Source organism: Canis lupus, chromosome 23 (assembly GCF_003254725.2).
Source record: "Canis lupus dingo isolate Sandy chromosome 23, ASM325472v2, whole genome shotgun sequence".
In the NCBI taxonomy this organism is placed as follows: Eukaryota; Metazoa; Chordata; class Mammalia; order Carnivora; family Canidae; genus Canis; species Canis lupus.
The window spans coordinates 33,541,852-33,562,698 of NC_064265.1; the positions used below are offsets into that span (position 1 = coordinate 33,541,852).

A 20,847-nucleotide genomic window follows, 5' to 3' on the forward strand; every position below is an offset into this window, starting at 1 on the left:
TGTGTGGGGGTTGATGGAGGTAGGTGGGGGAGAGATGGGAGAATAAATGGCATGGGTATCCCTCTTAGGGATACACCAGGGTCCACATTTCTTCTCCCTACTTAGTGATTGCACTACTGGTTTGTGATATCCCAGTATTCCCATAGAGTGTACTTATTTTTCAGTAGCATTATGCCAGTGTGTTTCCCTTTGATCTTTTCTCCTCTTTGACTCAGCTCCCCAGATTATAGAATATTATGCAGTCTACTATGAGTGGGGATTGGGAAAAAACTATCTTTGAATGTCTTTGACCACACACATTCTTTCAAATCTTTTAATTTATGGCATAAACTATGACTTGACTTCTTCAGAGCTTAGAATGTCAATGCCCTCCAGCCAAGACCAGCAGGAATATACTTACAGTGGAACAAACTTGGCATATTATTTGGTGCAGTGAGGGAGAACATATACCATAAAGAATCAAGGTGTTGTCTGTAAGAGGGTGTTAGAAAGGACTTATTATAGAATTTGGGCTTGTGTTAAGAGATTTTAAAAGGGTTTAAGAAAATGGGGTTTTGCTCTGGATTGGATGCTGTCAGGAAGTAGGGTAATTCTATGATGGGGTATCTTAATACATTTTATCTAGCAGGAGGAAAGATTAGAGGCTAAAGCTATAATTGGTAAAGAAGCCGCAGTCATTCATATTAACTGCGGGTGGGGGGTGTTGGGTATTTTTGTAGCTTGGAAAGGTTTGCGTTTTGACTGTGTTCAGACATGATTATGGACTGGTTCTTGTTTTTTTTTTTTTCTTGATCCATTATGGTTTCATAGTAGCCTTGTCTGATATTGACATTCTATGAAACTTTTTATGATTAACAGGAGAATACCTAGACCTATCTGTGGGTGCTGAGCCAGCTCCTAGCAAAACCAGGCCCAGCTGATAGTATTCAGCCAGCTCCCAAGTGTCAGGAGCTGCTTTTTTCTTTCTCAGTATATGAAATCCAGATTTATGACCTCTAAATGGATTTTTGAAGCACTAAAGCCAAGAGCACATTATTTATGTTTTCCTGTGTTCCTGAAGTCTAGCTCACCAAAGAGAGGGGGAGCCTTGAGATATCAGGTAATCCTAGAGAAAATGATGTCAATTACAATGTTAAATCATTATTCTGTTATCTGTAAAATAACATTAGCACATGATTGCTACTATGGTGGAGGTAGCATTGTACAATGAGAACCTAATGCAGCCTCTTCTTGGAAGATGTAATCTTTGAGATGACTTTTTCACCAAAAAGAGGAAGAGGGAAGAAAAGTTATCCTAGGTAGAAAGAAAAGCACGCATTGGCAGAGCTGGGGGAGGAAAGAATATACTAGAGCAGTCAGTCATGGTACTTGCCTTGCTCACAGTTCCTTCTACGTAAAAGCCAACATATTCCACTCCTGTCCAAAGCTGACTGGATCAGAACTGCTTACTTATCCAAAAGAGCAGCCACTCTTTAGGCTGGACAGCAACTGATGAGGTTTCTCTGTACAAAAAGAGGAGCTGGGTCAATCCGATTTTCTTTCTTTTTTAGGATTGTGGACCAGGAAATGCCAAGAGAAAGAGGCTTTGAGGGGCCCAAGTTGAAGTTTAAGGGCTGTGTGAAGAGGAGCCTTGAGGAAAACTGATAGTCAAGAGGGATCATGAACAAAGTTGTGGGGAACAGTGATTCAAGCCAGAGAAATGACAGGTTGAAAGAATAAGCAGTGGGATGACTGCAGCAGACAAACCCCAGCTATAGAAGATACCTGATGATAGCTGAATCCGCTTAGGGCAGAGTGACAAAGTGGAAATCATTCATTCTTGTGATTCCTCTTTTTCTGTGGGTGGAGACTGATTCTACCAGTCTTTGTTCTTGGAGTTCGGGTCCTTTCCTCCTCCTTAGCACTCCACAGATAGCCTTATAGTGCTCCTCCTCTGACTCAAACCTATCTCAATGTAATACTCCTCCTTTGAACTGAAAGAACCCAACTAAAGCAGGTACAGAGGGAAGTAGGGACCAGATCCTGGTAGGTGCTGTCTGCTAAGACTTGGGGCTTATAAACAAACATCCTGTCAGAGCTCATTCAATGGTGAATGACAGAAAACTGTTTGGTTTAAGACCAAATGGCATTGTGTTATATAACTGTAAAGTCCAGGGGTAGTGTGAGGCAAGCTGGCTTCGGGGCCTTGGACAAGTCATCAGGACTGTCTCCCCAGGTCTCTGCACTGTCCTTCTCTGTGTAGTCCTCAGGCAGGCTCCTCTCTAGGTTTATGTCCCATGGACATAGAGTGTCCTTTTCTTGGTTGCTTTGGAAAAAGTCCTGGGAAAGTGGATTAGGCCAACTTGAATTAGGGATCTGTCCCTGAATAAATCCCCATGGCTGTTAACACCTGGTGGATTAGTGGGACTGGCCGTATTCAACTTCAAGGATGAAACTGAGGGTAGATGCTAGACAGGCAAATTTAGCAATCTGTCAGTGTGTCTTCATGTTTTTGTGCTTGTGCACTTATACACCTTTGTAAGTTGTAGCCACTAGGAGATGAGGAGCTTAGACAAGAAGGAAAAAACAAAACACGGCCATGATGTGGATGCAAATACACCTTTTAATTTCAGTAAGAATTAGTTCAGAAACCAGTATACATTCAATGTTTTCATTACTTTTTTTTTTTTTTATATATTTCAAAATAGCTTTGGGACTTGATGTAGTTGGTGGCACCACGATTCAGGGGTCATAGAACCTGCAGAAAATGAGGTTCGTGATGAGCCTAGAAGGAAACCAGCAGTGTGTAACAGAAGAAAGCATAGTTTCTGGAGTTCAAAGGGTTGAATCTGGTTCTGTCATTTATTGACTTGAGTCATTTACCCCCTCTGAGCTTCAGGATCTGTAATTGGGGATGGTGAAAGACATCCTATAATGTTGTTGGTGAGGGTTTAATGCAAGATAAAATATCTGGCACATGGGAGTCGCTGACCAATGGTAGCTATTGTTATCAGGAGCCTGCTTCCAGGCTAAGTGGCTCAGCTTCCAAGATTGTCCTGCCTTTAGACAACACACCCAATCATCACAAACTCCCTGTTGGGTGGTTTTGCCTGAGTCTACACCCAGCCAACTCCAGGTAAAGAAAAACCCTGGTTGAAATCAGTTGACAAGAAACACTTTGAAATCCATTAGTTGAATTCGGCTGATAGCAGGTTAACAATTAGCCAAAATAGCCTGATTATGATTAGAGAAAACATGTCAGAATTCAGTCTTTGTATTTTCTAAATTAGCTTGTGCATGTGGTTATCGATTCCTGTTATAAATGATGTTCTAAAACCTTCTACCCAGCAGTTTGTAAAGCAGCCCTAGAAAGAGTGTGTATGTGTATGTATGCATTTGTGTGCACATGTGTTTTGTGTGAATAAGAGGAACAGTGGTGTTGCTGAAGGGACCATGCATCTGGAACAGAGGCTGATGAAGAGCCTGGCAGGTGGTAGGATCCTTGCCAAAGCTGTGACTGGTTTTTGGGGAATGACTGAGGGGCCTCTCACTTGAGGCTGCTGTTGCTGTGGCTGTCTTCTGTAGAGAGTAGGCCCAGAGAAAATGTCTCAATGGAGAATTCAAAAGCTGGTTTTGAATAGAACTTTACAGCAGCCAGTGCAATAAGAGGCCGTCATTGGGAACCTGGCTTTGTGGCTCACGAGCTAAGTACTGGGCCAGAGCTATGTCATCGATGCATTAATGCATCATCTGCCTCATTCTTGGAAGCCAGGCCAGGTGTGTGATTGGCAGGGTGAACTGGCTCCAAATCAAAGCCCACGTGGACATCCTGAACTTTTTTCATTGGTCCTTTCTCTAGCTTATTGGAGGGGAATAGTGGAAGCGTGTGGGACAGTTGCTTGGCAGTTGGAGTTTTATGAAGGTAATATCAAGTTTTAAGGCTTATAGTTAGTGAGTACTGCTGGCTTCCAAGTCCTATTTTCTAGCCCAAAAATAAAGTTCAATGAGAGTTTGTTTGTTCACTCATTTGTTCATTCATTCTACCCTGTCTTCTTAAAAGAACCAGATTTTTCAATAAAAAGAGAAGCCACTGAAGGGCAGGAATATAGATGTACCTCAAACTTCAGTTGATATTTCAATATAATTGATCTTAAAAATATAGTTCTGAGCTTCCTGGAAGAAAGGGAAACACATTGTATCTGATAAAGGGAAACATACCAGCACATCTCCAGAGAAACTTTTTCTTGTTATAATTTCCTTAAGTACCAAACAGGTGCGTAAATTCCTCTACTCAGTGGCTCTGCAAGTGTGGTCCCTGGGCTAGCAGCATCTGGGAACTTGTTAGAAATGCAGACTCTCAGGCCCTACCCCAGACCTAGGAATCAGATACACCTGGGATGGGGCCCAGCAATCAGAGCTTTATTTACCAAACCCACTAGGCATTTCCGGAGGGATCCTGAAATTTGAGAACCACTGTTTCAAATGTGCTTAAGGCTTAAAAAGCGGCCTTTGATGCCTGCCTGCCTTGTTTAGCAAGGCCTTAGCAACCTGCAAATCAGGTGATCCATTTCTTGGCCTTCCCCAGACCTTTGTGTAACACGGGAGTAGGGAGGCCAGACGGTCTGTCACCAGGTTTCTTCAATCCCAGCTTGTTTTTAGAAAAATGATAGCTATTTTTGAAAGACAAATTTCTCAATTTTATCAGTTTTCTTTTTTCTTTCTCTTTCTCTCTTTCTTCCTCCCTCCCCCTTTTTTACAAAAGTAAACACTTTATTTTTTGTATACGAATCAGGTTGGTCTGAGGACACAGGAGCATCTGGCTAACTCCTGTAAGTAGCTTTAAGCAAAGGGAGGGTGTTTGTGGTTATTTACATTTACTGTAGCATCATTTTTATTATTTACTTGCTAAGCAGGGGGAGGCCCAGAATGCACACATCAGACTCACAAGCAACATGCTGGGGGTGTCAGAAGTAGGGAATACAGAGCAGCCATGGCCTCTGTTTGAAAGGCCTCTGTCTGTGGAAGTTTCAGGCAGGAAGAGTCCTCTGGAGTGCAGGCCTTCTGGGGGGCTGGGGAGGAACCCTCTGAGGGGGCCTGGAAACGGGACAGCTTCTGCTGGAAGAGTGCTTGCCAGGACAGCTCCCTCCCAGCTCCCATGGCAAGGCCCTAGGGGTCTGGGGAAGGTGGACAGAGGCCCCCAGGGAGGGGCTGTGTATTCTTCCTCTCTGAGCAGCTGCAGCAGGATGTTTTTCTTATTCTTGAGCCAGCTGTAGACCTGAGTATTCTGAAGCCAGGTGGGCACATGCTCCTTCTTAGTGTTCGGGAAGAGCACAGGGATGAATCTGAAACTCATGCTTCTTTGTTTTATGAACTCAATCTGCATCATTCGATGAATATATTTAGTATGTAAGCCATGCTCATCCTTGCCCAGCTGTAACTCAGCATCTCCTACATCGTGTTTATATTTGGGGCTGGTTGCTATAATTGTTATCATTAAGGAGGTGTTCCACCCACTAAATGATATCAATGCCTTGGATTCTGTCCTTAAATATGTCAAAAGCAGTTTGGAAGCCATTTACCAATAAAAAATTCACGAATTTCATCACCTCCATGGCTGTATCCATAAAATAAGTGGTAAAGACTTTCTGTAATTCTTCCGGCGAATTGCTTGTTTTCAGAGTTCCTCTGGCTGGAAGGTTACTAGAGGGTCTAGGGACAGCAGCTGGAGATGGAACCTGGGGATCTGGTGATCTCAGCTCTGCAGGACACGCCAAGGACTCCTCAGGAACTCTAGCTTGATTACATGGCTGTTTTACAGTTTATCCCTTGGGAGCACTGGGGAGGAGGGGTCTCTTTGTGTGGGCCTCTCATCTTGGTCCCAGGGGCTGGGGTAGTTGAGGCTGGCCTTCTGCACTGGGTGTGGGGTCCTCATGCCTGAGTACAGCCAGCTGGACCGGCTGCTGGTAAGCTGCTCGAGGGTAGTCATGGCCACATGGCACCTGGTAACAGGGATCTCAAGAATGGTAATGACAGTTCCTCTGAGCATGTGGGGGAGGGTTGGGAGGCAGCATCTGTGCACTTGCTGGGTACCTCTGAGGTTCAAACTGAGGGAATTCCCTGGACCTGAGAGTTCTGGGGAGGTCCTGGGGATAACAAACAGAGGTGAGGGGCACAGAGGCCTTTCCAGCTGCCTGATGCCCAGGATATCCTGGGGCTGGGAATCATACTCTGTGTCATTGTAGTTAGATCTGGAGCTACTCGGTTCTTGTGGGGCTGGGGCTATTGCGCCATCTCTTGGCTACTGCCCCAGGTGTCTGCTGAGGCATTAGGTAAACTTTGGTCTGATTTGTCTGAGTCATGGCCAGTGTCAGGAGAAGGTGCTGAAAGCTGAGATCTATCCTTTGATTCCATTTTTCCATAAGTGAAAACTGATGCTCTGGAGGGAGGGCTCCAACCACAGACTAAGGCTCATGGCTATAGAAGAGTCTGAGGGAAAGTCTTTGCCTGGGTCTTGGTTTCTCCTCCAGAAGCTGTCTTCACTGTCCTCCAGGATTTTAGTGTGCAGGCAGGTGACCTGCTGGGACACAGGCCATAGGTGCTTTGAAAGTTTCAGGGGTAGGTGAGTCTGAGAAAAGCCTCCTGAGGAACATTGAGGGGTTTGGGTCATAAACAAGCTGTTGGGTGCCATGTTCCTTAGATTTGGAGCAGATGGTTCTGATTCTTCCTTCAGGGAATAATCTAGGATTGATTATCTGACGTGGGTATGGTTCTGATTTATCAACCTCCACAAGAATGCTTCGGTTCCTTCTAGTTTCTTAGCGCCACCAAGTACAGACAGACTGGCCCTCTATCAGCTCTTCTCATCTTCAGACTTGTAGTGAGGTAACATAAATGCGCTTTTGCGTTTTCTTCAGCTGCAAATCTTTGTCAGTACTGTTAGGGAAAAAACCCTATAAAATATAACCAGTGTAATTTCTTTGCAGTTTCTCCCTTAATATGTGCCTTACCATCTTATTAGAGGTAGAAATTTAATTTACATCTAGTAAATCTAATCAAATTTCTAATTCCCCACAAGGTACATTTATATTTGTCTTCTCTATTGAAATCAGCATACTCATCCATCTGGATATTTGTAGAACAACTAGCTTTTTCATTTCTATGGAATTCATGCTTCTACTATTTTTTTCCTAAAGCAAACTTAATGAACAATTTAAGAGCAAATGAAAAATACAGATATTTGTTCTTTAGTTTCAAAGACAAATGAGAGACTTGATGTTTTGTTTTTTATTCAGGTATACCATGTTATGTAAACTCACTGAATGTATATCACACTGTTGAAATATCCAGGGATCCCTGGGTGGCTCAGCGGTTGAGCATCTGCCTTCTACCCAGGGCGTAGTCCTGGAGTCCTGGGATCGAGTCCCACATTGGGCTCCCTGCATGGAGCCTGCTTCTCTCTCTGCCTATGTCTCTGCCTCTCTCTCTCTGTGTCTCTCATGAATAAATAAATAAAATATTAAAAAAAAGAAATATCTCCAAGGTTTCTGCATTTAGAGCATCTCAAACTTTTGGCCAAGGTCAAGTAGCATATCATGTGTGTGATCTCTCTTCTTTCATCCACCCTATCTAGGACAAAGCTGAATCTTTTTCTGTATAAAAGCACATGGTCTTGATTATTGTAGATATATATATTAGTCTTGAAATTGGGTAGACTGATTCTTACCAATTTCTTCTTTTTTTCAAAAATAGTTTTAGGAGCATCTGGGTGGCTCAGCCAGTTAGGCGTCTATCTGCCTCAGGTCGTGGTCCCAGGGTCCTGGGATGGAACCCTTTGTCCAGCTTCCTGCTTAGTGGGGAGTCTGCTTCTCCCTCTTCCTCTACCCCTTCCCTCATTTGTGCACTTGTGCTCTTTCTCTCACTCACTCTCTCTCTAAAATAAATAAATAAAAGAAATATATTTAAAAAATTAGTTCTAATTATTCTAGTTCTTTTGCTTTTCTATAAAAATTTTATAATCTGGCTTATATCTGCAAAAAATATTGCCAGGATTCTGGTAGGAATTACATTAACCTATATGTCAACTTGGAGAGAGTTGACATCTTTATCATGCTGAGTGTTCCAATCCATAAATTATTGTATGCCTCTCCATTTATTTAGACTTCTTTGATTTCTTTTATTAGCATTGTGTATTTTTGAGCATTCAAGTCCTTTATGTTTTATTAGATTTATACCTCAGTATTAATTTTTTTGAGAGATTTTAAATGGCATTGTATTTTTAAATTCGGTATCCATGTGTTCATTGGTGTATGTGGAACCATAATTGAGATTTTTGTTTATCTAGTATCCGCTCATCTTGTTGAATTAATCTATTAGTTCTTGGAGGGTTTTTTCTTTTTTTTTTAATTCCTTGGGTTTTTCTACATAGGTAATCATGTGATCTGCAAATAGGGTTAGTTTTAATTCTTCCTTTTTCATAGGTATGCCTTTTCTTGCCTTACTGCACTGGTTAGAACCTATAGCATTATTTTGAGTTAGAGTGCCAAGAGCAGACATCCTCATCTCATTCCTGATCTGAGGGAGAATGCACATTCAATTTTTTCCCAGTAAATATGATGTTAGCTATAGTTTTTTTTTTTAATATGATCTTTACCAATTTGAGGAAGTTTTCCTCTATTCTTAGTTTTCTGAGATTTAAAAAAAAAAATCATGACTGGGTATTAGATTTTGCCCAATGCCTTTTCTGCGCTGATTGATCATATTATTTACCTTCTTTAACCTGCTAATGTGTGGATTACATTGATTTTTGAATATTGAAACAGCTTTGCATCCCTGGAAAAAAATCCTGCTTAATCATGGTATATCATTCTTTTAACAAACTGCTGAATTCTGTTTGCTAATATTATGTTAAAGGTTTTTGCATCTGTTCTCATAAGGGATATAGGTTGGCAGTTTTATTTTTTTGTATTGTTTTGTCTGGATTTGGCAGTAGAGTAATACTAGCTTCATAAAATGAATTAGAAAGTGTATCTTCCTATTTTCTAGAAGAGATTGTGTACAATTGGTATTAATTCTTCCTTAAATATTTGGTAGGATTCTCCAGTGAAACCCTCTGGGCCTGGATATTCCTTTTTATTTTTGTAGTTTTTAAATTATGAATTCAATTTTCTCAACAATTACAAGGGTATTCCAATTACTTATTTTGTATTGGGTGAATTGTCACAGTTTGTGTTTCTTGAAAAAGTGGGCCATTTTACCTATTATGTATGTATGAGGAGTTTTTTTTTTTTAATTTTTATTTATTTATGATAGTCACACACACACAGAGAGAGAGAGAGAGAGGCAGAGACACAGGCAGAGGGAGAAGCAGGCTCCATGCACCGGGAGCCCGACGTGGGATTCGATCCCGGGTCTCCAGGATCACGCCCTGGGCCAAAGGCAGGTGCCAAACCGCTGCGCCACCCATGGATCCCGTATGTATGTGGAGTTCTTTGTGTGTTCCTTTACTTTTCTTTTGATGTTTGCATGGTCTGCAGTGATCTCCCCTATTTAATTGCTGATATTGGTAACTTGTGTGTTGTCTTTTTTTCCTTCTTAGTTTTGTTAGAAATTTATCAGTTTTATCAACTATTTAAAGAAACAGCTGTTTGTTTCATTGATTTTTCCTTAATGTTTTACTGGTTTCAATGTCATTGATTTCTGTTCTGTATTATGTCATTCCTTCCACTTGCCTTGGGATTATTTTAGTTTACTTGTTTTGGTTCTTGAGTTGGGAGCCTAGATTATTGATTTTATACTGTTACTTTTAGTGCTATAAAATTTCCTCTAAACACTGTTCTAGCCGTGCTCCATACATTTTAATAGTTTGTGTTTTTATTTTCATTCAGTTCAATTAATTTTTTTATTTCCTTGAGATTTCTTTTTTTTTTTTTTTTGAGATTTAATCTTTGACCTAAGGATTATTTTGAAGTGTGTTGTTTAGTTTCTGAGTATTTTAGGATTTTTCCTTTATCTTTCTGTTATTGAACTTTAGTTTTATTCCATTATAGTTGTTGAGTACACTTGTAAGATATTAATTCTCTTAAATTTTTTGAGGTTTATTTTATAGCTCAAACATGATCTGTCTTGGAATTTGTTCCATGAGCCCTTGAAAAACGTGCATTCTGCCATTATTGGGTGGAGTGTTCCATAAATATTGATTAGATCTTGTTGGGTTCTTTTTTTTTAAAAATATTTTACTTATTTATTCATGAAAGAGAGAGAGAGAGAGAGAGAGAGAGAGAGAGGCAGAGACACAGGCAGAGAGAGAAGCAGGCTCCATGCCGGGAGCCCGTTGTGGGACTCGATCCCGGTTCTCCGGGATCACGCCCTGGGCTAATGGCAGATGCTCAACCACTGAGCCACCCAGGTGTCCGGTGGAGTTCTTTTATATCATATTTTCTGTCTAGTTCTATAAATTGCTGAGAGAGGGGAGAGTTGAAGTCTCCAACTATGATTGAAAATTTGTCTCTTTCTCTTTTCAGATTTTGTTGTGCACATCTTGCAGCTCTCCTGTTTTGTGTATACGCATTTAGAATTGCTGTCTTCTGGGTGAATTGACCCTTTTATCATTATATAATGTCCTTCCCCAACTCTGGCAATTTTATTTGCCCTAAAGTCTACCCCTGCTTTCCTTGGTTACTGTTCATTATATATAGTTTTCTATTATTTTACTTTCAATCTGCCAATATCATTACATTTGCAGTGAATTTCTTGTAGATAATATATAGTTGGGTCGGGTTTCAAAATCCACTCTGCCAATCTTAGTCTTTTAATTAGTACATTAAAATAATTTACATTTAATGTAATTATTGATATGTAAATATTGACATGTTGATATGTTAATAAGCCTGCCATTTTATTTTTGTTTCCTCTTTATTCTGTTTTCTTTTTCCTGCCTTCCTATGGGTTGCTTGAACATTTTAGAGAATTCCATTTTGATTTATGTATGTGTTTTTGACTGTATCTTGTATAGATTTTTTTTTAGTGGCTGCTCTAGATATTACATTATGTATACACATAACTTATTGCAGTCTATTGATGTTATTTTACTAGTTTGAGGGCACTATAGAAACCTTACCTCTTTTTATGTCTCTTTATTCTCTCCTATTTATAATGTAGTTGTCTTAAATATTTCCTCTACATTAGTAGAATCTATATCAGAACCACAAGATTCTATAACTTTTGCTTCCGTATCAATTATAATTTAGACCACTTCAGTGGAGAAGTAGTCTATATACCATAATTTAGCTGGTAGTTCTTTCTTCTTTCTTCATGTTCAAAGGTTCCTTCTTTTCTTATTTCCCTTTTGTTTGGAGAGTTTTCCCTAGCCTTTTTTTATTCTAAAAGAAGTGTGTGGATGGGGTGCCTAGGTGGCTCATTCGGTTAAGTGTTAGACTCTTGATTTCAGTTCAGGTCATGATTTTGGGATTGTGAGGTAGAGCCCCGTGTTGGGCTCTATGCTTAGTGGGGAGTCTGCCTGAGATTCTCTCTCTCCTTTTCCACTCTTTCTCCCTGCTTGTGCTTTCTCTTTCTCTCTCTCTAAAAGTAAATAATTTTTTTTTTAAAAGGAGAGGTCTGTGGTGATAAATTCTTAGGTTTCCTTCTTCTCAAGCCTTCTGCCTCATATCCTTTCCTCCTTGGTTGGTCAGTGACCTTACTGCATCCTTCAGGAACACTATTATTTCTCCAGAGCCAAATATTCAAGTTTCTCTGCCCATGTACTGACATTCTGTCTTTTGTTACAGTGGAAGAAGCATCCTTCAATGTGTGCTAGAATCCTTTCCCCTTCTCATCTTCGTTAGACCTCTGTTCCTGCAGCCATCTTTTTTTTCCTTCCTATATCTTCAGTCTGTCCTATACTCTGGATCATTCCTGAAGGCCTACAAGCACATGCTCAAATATCTTCCATCTAGAAATGAAGCAGAGCAAACCAAACACCACATCTTCCTTGACACCAATTTCCTCTGTAGTCACAACCCCATCTGTACTCGTTTTCTGAGTAAAACTTCTTGAGTTGTCTATTCCCGCTGTCTCCATTTTCTTATTTCCCATCTAAGAGTTAATATTAAAATAAAAATTAAGTTATATTATGAAACTTTTCAAATAAATGGAAAAGTTCATTCATTCATCATTCTACTGGTTTTTGCCTCTACTCTGCTGTTATATACTGTTCTTGTCAAAGTCACCATGACTATATTGCCAAATCAATTTACCTTTATTTTCATTTAACTTATTCCTATATTTATATCAATGATACCACACTTTCCTGGTTTTACTTCTAGATTTTCCACCTTTCCTTCACTAACTTCTCTAGACCTACTAGGAGAGTGTAGGAATGCCTTGGGTTCATTCCTGCTTTTCTCCTTTTCCATATTTTCTCTCTTAACCTCATCCAGTCTTATAGCTTAGATACCACTATAAATGGATAACTTCCCAGTTTGATCTCCAGCCCTGACCTCTCCCTTGAACACCAGGCTCAGATATGCATGCTTGACACTTCCACTTAGTCTAATTGGCTCCTCAGACTTACTAGGTACAGTTTAGTTAAACTCTGGGTTTTTAATCATCCTTCCCTACCCCTACCCCTTCCTCCTTAGGCTTTCTGAATCCTCATAAATGTCATCCTTTCAGCTGTTTCAGCTCTAAACATAGGAGTCATTTCAAGTCTTATCTGTCCCTCATCCCTATCCAAACCATTAGAAAATCATCTAAAATACATCTGGAGTGCTTTGGCTTCTCTCTGTCTTTAATGTGCCCACCCTAATCCAAGGCACCCTCACTTTTTTGTGGACTACTGTTAAAACCTTCTTTGTGTCCTCTGTTTCTACTCTTGCTCTTTTATGAAACCAGAGTCTTAGGTTTAATATAAAATAAGACTGAAACTATAGTATAGTATGGCAACTTGGTACCACTCTAATGAATAAAAGTTAATGTTAACAAAAGCTTGGGCATTTTTTACTTCAAATCTTATTTTTTAAAAGAAGTAAAATAATATTAATTAAGTTAAACTTCATGTCTTCTTCCTAATGCCATCCTGGCTTTCCTTCCTTTTCTTAAAAAATTTTTAGGTGATAGGGTTAAGATGGAGGAGTAAGGTAACCTTAAGCTTGCCTCCTCCTTGAACACTGATACATAAATATCAAATCATTCTAAACAAGAAATTGGTCTAAGGACTGAGAGAACAAAGCTGCATATCTACAAGCAGAAAAAATGACTACTACACAGAAGGTAGGAGCTGTGGAGAGTTGATTTGGGAGAGAAAAGAGCCATGGGCCCTGTGGAGGGAAGGATGCCCTGATCATAGAGAGGGGAGTGAGGGAGAGAGAGAAAAAAAAGTGAAAAAAGAGTGAAAACATGTGTAGGGATCACACAAGGAAAACTCTTCCCCAAAACCATTGACTTGAAAAATAAGATAGTTTAAATACTGCAAGTTTTTGTTTTTATAAACAGCAGAATGCAGAGCCTCAAGTTTCAGAGGTCAGTGCCATCACCAGGGTTGCTGGCAGGCTTGGTGGTGCTCTGGTCAGGGAGGAGGGCAGAGACCTGGGAATGGACAGCCCAGCTTAAGGATCCTCTGGGTTGATGAAGAAGGGCATTATATCATAATTAAGGGGTTATCCACCCAGAAGATTTAACCAAAGAGGTAAAAGATGTATACTCTGAAAACTATAGAACACTTAGGAAGGAAATTGAAGAGGACACAAAGAAATGGAAAAATTTTCCATGCTCATGGATTGGAAGAACAAACATTGTTAAAATGTCTATATCACCTAAGGAATCTACACATATAATGTGATCCCTATCAAAGTATCACCAGCATTTTTCACAGAGCTAGAACAAACAATCCTAAAATTTGTATGAAATCACAAAAGACACCAAATAGCCAAAGTAATCTTGAAAAAGAAAAGTAGATCTGGAGGCATCACAATTCTGGCCTTCAAGCTATAGTACAATGCTGTAGTCACCAAGATAGTATGGTACTGGCACAAAGACGCATAGATCAATGGAACAGAATAGAAAACCAATGGGATGCCTGGGTGGCTCAGCGGTTAAGCATCTGCCTTTGGCTCAGGGTGTGATCCTGGAGTCCCAGGGTCGAGTCCCACATCGGGCTCCCTGCGTGGAGCCTGCTTCTCCTCCTGCCTCTCTCTCTGTGTGTGTCTCTCATGAATAAATAAATAAAATCTTAAAAAAAGAATAGAAAACCCAGAAATAGACCCACAACTCTATGGTCAACTAATCTTTGACAAAGCAGGAAAGAATATCTAATGGAAAAAAGACAGTCTTTAACAAGTGGTGTTGGGAAAACTGGACAGCCACATGCAGAAGAATGAAACTCACCACTAGCTTATACCATACACAAAAATAAAATCAAAATGGATGAAAGACCTAAATGTGAGACAAGAAACCATCAAAATCCTAGAGGACAACACAGGCAGCAGCCTTTCTGACATGGGCTATAGCAACTTCTTACTAGACACATCACCATAGGCAAGTGAAACAAAAGCAAAAATGAACTATTGGGACTTCATCCAGATAAAAAGATTCTGCACGGCAAAGGAAACAACCAATAAAACTAAAACGTAGCTTATGAAATGGGAGAAGATATTTGTAAGCAACATATCTGATAAAAAGTTAGTATCCAAATCTACAAAGAATTTATCAAGCTCAACTCCCAAAAACCAATCCAGTTAAGAAATGGACAGAAGACATGAATAAACACTTTTCCAAAGAAGACATCCAGATGGCTAACGGACACATAAAAAAGTTCTCAACATCATTCATCATCAGGGAAATATAAATCAAAACCATGATGAGATACCACCTCATGCCCGTCAGAATGGCTAAAATTAACAACACAAGAAACAACAGATATTGGCAAGGATGTGGAGAAAGGGGAACCCTCTTGCACTGTTGGTGGGAATGCAAATTGGTACAGCCACTCTGGAAAGTAGTATGGAAGTTCCTCAAAAAGTTAAAAATAGAACTACTAGCAATTGCACTATTAGGTATTTACCCAGAGGATACCAAAATACAGATTCAAAGAGGTACACGCATCCCAATGTTTATAGCAGTGTTATAAACATTAGCCAAATTAGGGAAAGAGCCCAAATGTTCACTGACTAATGAATGGATAAAGATGTGGGGTGTGTGCGAGCGTGTGTGTATGTGTGTGTGTGTGTGTGTGTGTGTGTGTATGTATATAATGGAATATTACTCAGCCACCAAAAAGAATGAAATATTGCCATTTGCAATAATGTAGATGGAGCTAGAATGTATTATGCTAAGTGAAAAAAGTCAGAGAAAGACAAATACAAGTGATTTCACTTATATGTGGAATTTAAGAAACAAAATAGATGAACATACAGGAAAGGGAAAAAAGAGCAAGAGAGGGAAACAAACATAAGACTCTTTTTTAAATAAAGATTTTTTTGAAAGAGAGAGTGCGAGTGAGGGGAGGGGCAAAAAGGAGAGGGAGAGAGCCAAAGAAACAAGCATACTCTGCTGAAAGTGTAACCCATTGTGGGCTCAATCTTACGACCCTGAGATCATGACTCTAGCCAAATAAAAAAAACTTAAATAAATTAAATTAATAAATTTATTAATAAATTAATAAATTAAATTTATATAAATTTATTACTATTTCATATATTCTGTTGTTAGTGTGTAGAGATGCATCGGATATTTCAATGTTGATGTTGTTTTCTATAACTTTACTGAAATCATTCATGAGTCTTTTTTTTTTTTCCGGTTTTATTTTTTTTATTTTTTTTCTGCCTTATTTATTTCTTTTTTTAGATTTATTTTTTATTGGTGTTCAATTTACTAACATACAAAATAGCCCCCAGTGCCCGTCACCCATTCACTCCCACCCCCCGCCTCCCTCCCCTTCTACCACCCCTAGTTCGTTTCCCAGAGTTCGCAGTCTTTACGTTCTGTCTCCCTTTCTGATATTTCCCACACATTTCTTCTCCCTTCCCTTATATTCCCTTTCACTATACAATGGAATATTACTCAGCTATTAGAAATGACAAATACCCACCATTTGCTTCAACGTGGATGGAACTGGAGGGTATTATGCTGAGTGAAGTAAGTCAGTCGGAGAAGGACAAACATTATATGTTCTCATTCATTTGGGGCATTCATGAGTCTTAATAGTTCTTTTGTAGTCTCTAGGGGTTTCTCTCTGTATATATCTCTTGTCATCTGCAAACAAAGACAATTTTACTCCTTTGAATTGAGTACTCCCAAAGGTACTTTTGTCTATGAATTGTTGCCAAATTATTGTTTTTTAAAAAAATATTTTATTTATTCATTCATGAGAAACACACAGAGAGAGAAGCAGAGACACAGGCAGAGGGAGAAGCAGGCTCCACGCAGGAAGCCCGATGTGGGACTTGATCCCAGTTCTCCAGGATCAAGCCCTGGGCCAAAGGCAGCCTTTTTTTTTTTTTTTTTTTTTTTTTTAAAGATTTTTTTAAATTTTTATTTATTTATGATAGTCACAGAGAGAGAGAGAGAGAGAGGCAGAGACATAGGCAGAGGGAGAAGCAGGCTCCATGCACCTGGAGCCCGATGTGGGATTCGATCCAGGGATCCCCAAAGGCAGCCTTAAACTGCTGAGCCACCCAGGCTGCCCAAATTATCGTTGATGTGGGATACAAGTGAGGGATATCTTATTTGGCATTTCTTGCTGATGTCACTTATCCTCCTTTTCTCCCTTTGTTAATATTGCCACTATGATGAACTTGTTATATGTCTTCCTTGTCTGCATTTTCCTATGTTTATTTCCCATATTTGTATACAAAGTCTAGCATGTCTATGTTTAGTATGGCTTTGTATGTTTTATTAAAATTTTTTTTTTGCTTTTTTCTTTGCATATTTTAAGCATTTACATATTGATAGAAAGCAAATTCATTTGACTATTGAATAGAATAAAATTTCACTGGCTGGATATGCTTCATTTTATTTATTCATTGATCAATAGTTCACTGCCTTTAATATTTGATTATTATCAAGAGAGCTATTATATGCAGCCTTGGACATGTCTTCTTGTGCAATAGTCAAGAATTTCTCTGTCAGATTCCAGGAATGAGAGTGAAAATATCAGAGAGGGTGACAGCACATGAGAGACTCCTAACTCTGGGAAAAGAATAAGGGGTAGTGGGAGGGGAGGTTGGTGGGGGGGTTGGGGTGACTGGGTGACGGGCACTGAGGGGGGCACTTGACGGGATGAGCACTGGGTGATATGCTATATGTTGGCAAATTGAACTCCAATAAAAAAAAAAAAAGATTCCAGGAATGAATGTAAGTGCTGGATCATATAGTACTACATTTTTAATTTTACCTGAAACTATCAAACTTCTCTCTAAAATGACAGAACATTCCCACCAGTTCTATGAGTGTTCTTGTTTTCTTATATTCTCTAACACTTGATATTTATTATTCAACCTAAAAAATATTTGGCAGATGAAACAAGTGATCTTTCAAAAAACATTAAAAGGATTATGTCACATTATGCCATCCCTATCCCCAACCCATCAGGGATCTTTACATATAGAATAAAATCCTAAAAAAACAACCAACCAAAACAGAACAACTCTCTCTCTCAAAAAAAAAAAAAAAAAAAAAAGAGTAAAATCTTCCATCATCGTAAACACCATCCTCAGTGTGACTCACGTAGCTCAGATCTGCCTGGGGGAGTCCACCGCCATTCGCCACCGCGGTGAACTTCACAGTAGACCAGATGTAGGCCATCATGGATAAGAAGGCCAACATTTGAAACAAGTCCATCATCGCTTACAAGGACCATGGCAAATCTGCACTGATGGACTCGCTGGTGTGCAAGGCCAGTATCCTGTGCTGGGGAGACCTGCTTCACTAATATCTGGAAGGACGAGCAGGAGCGCCACATCACCATAAAGTCAATGGCTATCTCCCTCTTCTATTAGTCTCGGAGATCGACTTGAACTTTATCAAACAGAGCAAGGATGGCTCTGGCTCTCTCACCAACCTCATGAACTCCCCTGGGCACGTGGACTTCTCCTCAGAGGTGACCAAGTCCACCAAGGCATGGTGGTGGTGGACTGCGTGTCCAGTGTATGTGTGCAGACAGAGATGGTGCTGCAGCAGGCCATTGCTGAGCATATAAAACCTATGCTGATGATGAATAAGATGGACTTGGCTCTGGTGGAGCTGCAGCTGGAGCCTGAGAAGCTCTGCCAGACCTTCCAGCATATTATGGAGGATGTCAGTATCATCATTTCCACCTACAGGAAGGGTGAGAGTGGCCTCCTGGGAAGCATTATTATTTTTTTTTAAAGATTTTATTTATTTATTCATAGATACACAGAGAGAGAGAGAGAGAGAGAGAGAGAGGCAGAGACACAGGCAGAGGGAGAAGCAGGCTCTATGCAGGGAGCCCGATGTGGGACTCGATCCAGGGTCTCCAGGATTACACCCCAGGCTGCAGGCGGTGCCAGACCGCTGCGCCACCTGGGCTGCCCCCTGGGCAGCATTATGATTGACTCTGTACTTGAGACTGTTGGCTTTAGGTCTGGACTCCATGGTTGGACCTTCATCTTGAAGCAGTTTGCAGAGATATATGTGGCCAAATTTGCTGCTAAGGGTGAGGGCCAGCTGGGGCCCACTGAGTTAGCCAAGAAAGTGAAGAACATGATGAAGAAGCTACAAGATGACCAGTATTTTGATCCAGTCAATAGCAAATTCAGCAAATCATCCACCAGCTCTGATGGCAAGAAGGTACCATCAACATTCTGTAGGCTCATCTTGGACCCTGTTTTCAAGGTGTTTGATGCTATCTTGAATTTCAAGAAAGAGGAGAAGGTAAAGCTGATTAAAAAGCTGGACATCAGGATGCCTGGGTGGTTCAGTGGTTGAGTGTCTGCCTTTGGCTCAGGGCATGATCCCTGGTTGAGGATCGAGTCCCACATCGGGCTCCCTGCGAGGAACCTGGTTCTCCCTCTGCATATGTCTCTGCCTCTCTCTCCCTGTGTCTCTCATGAATAAATAAATAAAATCTTTTTAAAAAAAGCTGGACATCAAGCTGGACAGTGAAGACAAAGACAAAGAAGGCAAACCATTTTCGAAGGCTGTGATGTACCACAGGCTACCAGCCAAGGTTGCGTTGCTGCAGATGATCACCATCCATTTGGCTTTTCCTATAACAGCCCAGAAATACTGCTGTGAGCTCCTGTATTAAGGGGCCCCAGATGAAGAGGCAGCCATGGGCATTAAAACTGTGACCCCAAATGCCCCCTTATGATGTACATTGCCAAAATGGTGCTGACCTCTAACAACAGTTGGTTCTGTGCCTTCAGCTATGTGTTCTTGGGAATGGTGTCCACTGGCCTGAAGGTCCAGATTGTGGGGTCCAACTACACCCTTGGGAAGAAGGAGGACCTGTACCTGAAGCCCATCTAGAGGACAATTCTGATGATGGACCATTATGTGGACCCCATTGAAGATGTGCCTGGTAGGAATGTTGTGGCTCTGGTGGGTGTGGACTAGTTCCTGGTGAAGACCAGCGCCATTACCACCTTTGAGCATGCCCACAATGTGTAGGTTATGAAGTTCAGCATAAGCTTTGTTGTTCAGGTTGCTGTGAAGGCCAAGAATTCAGCCGACCTTCTCGAGCTAGTGGAGGGTCTAAAACACTGGCCAACTTGGACCCCATGGTGCAGTGCATTATTGAGGAATCAGAGGAGCACATCATCTTGGGGGCTGGGGAGCTGCACCTGGAGGAGGCCCTGGAGGAGGAGGACCATGTGTTTACTCCCATCAAGAAATCTCATTCTATAGTCTCATATCACAAGACCACCAGTGAGGAGTTGAATGTGCTCTGCCTGTCCAAGTCCCCCAAGAATCACAACCCTCTGTACATGAAGGCATGGCCCTTCCCTGACAGCCTGGACAAAGACATTGACAAGGGTGAGGTGTCTACGTACCAGGAGCTCAAGCCTGCTATCTGCTGAGAAGTATGAGTGCGATGTGGCTGAGGCATTCAAGATCTGGTGCTTCGGGCCTGACAGCACTGGCCCCAACGTCCTCGCTGACATTACCAAGGGTGTGCCGTATATCAACAATATCAAGGATAGTGTGGTAGCTGGAGCTGGCTTCCAGTGGGTCACCAAAGAGGGGGCTCTGTGTTTTCCTCAAAACATGCATGGTATGCAGTTTGATGTCCACGATGTGATCCTGCATGTGGACGCCATCTACCTTGGAGGTGGCTGGATGGATCATCCCTGCAGCCAGGTGCTGCCTCTTTGCCAGTGTGCTGACTGCCCAGCCCCGGCTTATGGAGCCTATTTACCTTGTGGAGATTCAATGTCTGAAACAAGTGGCTGGTGGTCTCTCTGGTGTCCTGAAAAGAAAGTGGGTTCATGTTTTTGAGGAGTCCCAGGTGGCCAGCATCCCCATGTTTGTTGTGAAAGCCTGTCTGTGAATGAGTCCTTTGGCTTCACTGCTGACCTGAGGTCCAACACTGGTAGCCAGGTCTTTTCCCAGTGCATTTTTGACTACTGGCAGATCCTGCTTGGGGATCCCTTTGGCAAGACCAGCCACCCCAGCCAGATAGTGGCTGAAACACAAAAGGACAAAGGCCTGAAAGAAGCCTTCCTGGCCCTGGACAACTTCCTGGACAAAGTGTAGGCAGCCCTCCTCTGCAGCCCGACACCTGGGTGGGACTCAGCATAGCTGCTGCACCCAGGTGAGGATCGACCACAGTGATAAGCCCTTGCATTCTCCATGACACCTCAACACTGTCCAGACAATGATGCTCCTCCACCTGTCGGGTTCTGGGGCCCACTA

The 20,847-nt window shown here is 41.2% G+C and overlaps 2 pseudogenes; one reads left to right on the forward strand and one right to left on the reverse strand.

The window, feature by feature from the left end:
* Positions 1 to 3,706: 3,706 nt before the first annotated feature.
* On the reverse strand, positions 3,707 to 13,940 carry LOC112661042 (E3 ubiquitin ligase TRAF3IP2-like; annotated as a pseudogene).
* A 3,379-nt stretch (positions 13,941 to 17,319) lies between these two features.
* Positions 17,320 to 20,688, forward strand: LOC112661043 (elongation factor 2-like; annotated as a pseudogene).
* The last annotated feature ends 159 nt before the right edge of the window (positions 20,689 to 20,847 follow it).